Genomic DNA, 5,000 nt, shown 5'->3' on the forward strand with positions numbered 1-5,000 from the left:
GTTTCTTACAGAGCATTAGCAACGGGATTCATTTTCCCAAAGACGTGTTGAAGAGTGCAGTTTTATTCAGCCACGGCGGACAGGTGTGAGCGTTTATGGCGGACCAGGCCTCAGACTTTCGAATGAAGGCATGCACCTGGGATATGTGGTCCATGCTAAGGACGAAAGGTATTCCCTCTAAAAAGGGGTAAAAGTGATGGACAGCCAAATGCACCACCAGATATTTATGATTGAAGGTTAAGTACCCATATTCTGCCTTAGACAGTTTTCTTCTAAAGAAGACCAAAGGGTGGGTCGACCCGCAGACCACCTACTCGAATACTGTGCCAATAGCAAGGTCACTGGCATTGGTGGAGAGAAGGAGAGGACAAAGATCAAAGGTCTTTTGGCCTGTCTTTGAGTGAGTCGCAGATGCAGGCAAGATTGGCGGCAACGGCTGGTAAAAACCGGTGATAATAGTTTATTAATCCAAAGAATTCTAGTAGTGCTTTGATGTTTGATAGCATGGGAAAGTTCTGAACAACTATTAACTTCTCAGGGAGGGAGTGGACACCTTCGGGAGTTATGCAGTGCCTAAAGAACGATACTTCATTGCGCCAAAGGTACATTTATTGTACCGAACTACAATGCCGTTCTGTTACAAGTGGTCAAGAATATTGCATAGGTGAGGGAGGTGTTCTTCTTTAGAAGGAAAGAACACAAGTATGTCATCCACATGATAAACACAGAACATAGTAATTCAAGGTATATGTACTGAAGGGGTTGGTGACGGTGGTTTTGAGGATGACCTCTGGGTTCATGGACATCTAATAATACCCATTTAAGAGGGTCGAGAGTGGTGAACACCTTCACTTTGTGCAAGTAGGAGGCAACAACAGCAATATTGGAGGGGATAGTAATCCGGCTCTGTCTGCATGTTTAAAAACCTGTAATCTCCACAAGAAATCAGTGAGACATCCTTCTTCTGGACATCCTGTAGGGGGTAACGACCATGTGTTTGAGGCCTATTGCCAAAGGCCATTTCTTATATTTTGTCGAACATTTGTATAGTGGCTGTCCAACGGTAAGTGGTCAGACGCCGGAATCTGGCAAATATTTTGTACCCCTTCATCTTGATATGGTTATAAATACCATGCTTGCTCAGGAACCTTGGGCACTTGGAAAAGTTCTGGACGGAAGACTTCCATATACAACATGAAGAGGTATGCACAGATATCCGTGAGTGCGCTGATTTTGAGAGCAAGGTCGAACTGGCCGAGTTAAGGATATGTCAATGAGTATGAGTCTCCATTGACTAACCATCCATGAGCAACATCAACATCAGCATCAACCAGGATGTGGAAACAAGCGGGGAAATCCGCGCTGAAGATAAGCAAGGTAACAATATAAATAAGAAACTTCTATGATACTTGGCACTCCCAAGTGATAGTAGGAGAGTTTTGTACCCGTGAGTGGGGATTGCAGATCCGTTGGCAGCTACCAGGCGGACGTCAACAGATTTAAAATGGCCTTGATAAGAGAAAACGGCAAGCACCAGTGTCTACCAAAAAACAGCACGTCCATATCTGTATCATGTGAAAAGAAAATATTACAGATAGGGAAGGCTACTGCCACAAGCGATGGCCTACCTACTATTTTTTTTTCCTCTGACAACCGTTCATACAATCCATACCAGTAGTCCTAATTCTAGAGTGGTAGTAGCATAACTGTGGCTGGTGGTCCTTAGTAAGTGCATGTAGATGTCGTCAGCTGAGGCATGAGCGAGTGGTGGGATATGTGGGTGGTAAGTAGCTTTGTCAATGCTAGGGCACATCGCAGGGTAAATTGGCCTTAAGTATGCATATTCATTATCAATCTTTTTAGGTTCATCCATAACTCTTATTTGTGGTATCAGCATTTTCATTAAACATTATTTCAGTTTTACTCATATTCATCTACACTCCTACATTCCTGCATTCTCTATTCAAATCTTCTAATTTCATTCCTTTGATATGTAGAATCATTGCAAAATTTATAAAACATGTTGCCAATCCCCAGTTTGCTCTACATGATTTCGGACAAAATTCCCCATGTCCACCACAAAAGAGAGTTACCTCAGACTTTTATCATACCAAAAAAAAAAATAATCCAAGTATAACATAAAATTTCTGTATTCGAAATACATCGTTGAAGATTTTTTTTTTAAAGGCTTCCCAGGAAAAAAAATCCAATGTTAAACAATATTGCCTTCGCGTAATTGTTATTGAACTCTTGAAATAATTTTTTTGCATTGTTAGTAAGTAAAAGATTCGTTAGTTTAATTCAAAATTTACAAATAAAAGAATTTTTTATCGATATGGTGTAGGATTTTAGCTAAACTTCCAAAGTTAAAGAATTTCAATAGAGAACATATACATGCAATATATTATATATATATATATATATATATATAAGTATCTATCTCTCTATCTCTCTCTCTATACATATATATATATGTATATATATATATATATATACATATATATATATATACATATATATATATATATATATATGTATATATATATATATATATATTGCATATATATAGTATATATATACATATATATATATATATATATATTGCATATATATAAATATATATATATATATATATATATGTATATATATATACACACATGTATATACTGTAAATTAACCTCTCTCTCTCTCTCTCTCTCTCTCTCTCTCTCGGTATATATATATATTATATGTATATATAAATTTATATATATATATATATGTATATATATAAATATGTATATAGTATATTATATATATACATATATATAAATATATATATATAGTATATATATATATGTATATATATACACACCCACACACACAAACACACACACACACACACATATATATATATATATATATATATATTTATATATATATATATATATATATACATAATGATATATATACTATATATATAAATATATATATCGGACTATATATGTATGTATAATGTTTATAAATATACATGTACATATATATATATATATATATATATGCATATATATATATATATATATATATCTGTGTATATATCTGTGTATATATATATATATATATATACATATATATATATATATATATATATTTTTATACATATATATTTATATATATATATATATATATATTATTGTATATATATATATATATATATATATATGTATATATATATGATTATATATATACTGTATATATATATATATATATATATTCATATACATTTATATATATGTAATTATCAACATCACCATCATCTCCTACGCCTGTTGACACAAGGTACCTCAGTTAGATTTCGCCACTCGTCTCCGTCTTGGGCTTTTAAATTAGTACTTTTCATTCATTATCAACTTCGTGTGTCATTGCCCTTAGCCATATATGCCTGAGTCTTCTAATTCTGCTAGTGCCTTGTAGTGCCCAGCTGAACGTTTGGTGAACATATCTCTCTTGTGGAGTGTGAAGAGAATGCCCCAATTGTCTCCGTCTACCCATCACCATGATCTTATCAACATATGGTACCTGAGTAGTCTGTCTTATGGTTTCCTTTCTTGTCCCGCTATGTCATTCAACTCCCAATATCCTTCTGATTTATTTTTATGTATGTATATATATATATATATATATATGTATATTTATATATATATATATATATATATATATCATAGAGTAATAGAGTGTAATAGATGAGATCCTGTAGAGAGAGATATGAGAATTCTGATTGGTGACTTCAATGGTAAGGATGGAAGGAAAAATCAAGGTATAGAAATGTAATGTATGTTGAGGGTGTTGGCGAAGTTACAAATGAAAATGGGGCATACATTATGAGTTTTTGTTCAATGAACAATCTAGTTATTGAAGGTACTCTTTTCCAAAATAAAGCCATCCACATATATACATGGACTTCTCCATGTGTCAATTAAAATATTCAAATAGATCACATAACCGTTAATAAAAAGAGAAAGAGGATCTAAGAAGCTATAGGGGTGCAGACATCGATATTGATCACTAGCTCCTCATTGCTATATTGAAATTAAAACTGAAATCCTCAAAAGAAATATAGATAGAATACCTAGGTTTGATATGACTAATACTTTAGAAGATAAGGAAAGAGAAACCTTTGCAGTTGAATGTATGGATTGATTTAGGGGACGAAGAGCACACAAATAATGAAGAATGGTGCGAAATTAAGAACAGATATCAGTCAATTTGTAATGAAGCTCTGGAACTTGCAGTTACAAGGGGAAAACCGTGTATATCAGATTATACTTGGGACACAATAAAATGAAATAAAAAGAGAAAATGATTGTTGAAAGTTTTCGAGGAAGTGATGAAAATTGCAATATAAATCATGTTAAGTATTCCAGTATTTATAAAAAAGTCTGGAATGACCTGAGAGAGTATTTATAAAGTAATTCCTTGAATTCAGGATATGGCTCTGGTGTAAGAACTGCTCACAGAATTAGTAATGAAATCTTTACTGGGGCAAAGAAGATATACACGAGTATACCCATCAAAAAGAGAGATCGATCATTTGTAACAACAGAAGATGAAGAAAGACAACGTTAGATGAAACACTATTGTGAGGTCATGAATAGGAGATATGAAGGGAGTAATTTGATTGATATACCTGAAGCTGAGGAAGACCTGGATGTGCCCATAAGGGATTTCAGTGTGTTTGAAGTCGAAGCTATCATTAAAAAACTCAAGAGACGGATGTGATTAGCCGAAAAGATTGTATTGTAGTATGTGGCGTGAAGAAGCAAAACCTGTTGGTAAAAATGGCCAACAAAAAAGAGACCTGACTTATTACAGAGGCATTACAATTACGTCAGTTGTCATGAAAATATATATTATGCTCATTCTAAAGAGAATGGAAGCAAATATTGATGAAAGGCTGAGAGATAAATAAGCAGGATTTAGAAAAAAATAATAGAAGTTATAATGATAAAATTTTCATTTTA

This window comes from Palaemon carinicauda, chromosome 23 (assembly GCF_036898095.1).
Source record: "Palaemon carinicauda isolate YSFRI2023 chromosome 23, ASM3689809v2, whole genome shotgun sequence".
Classification (NCBI taxonomy): domain Eukaryota; kingdom Metazoa; phylum Arthropoda; class Malacostraca; order Decapoda; family Palaemonidae; genus Palaemon; species Palaemon carinicauda.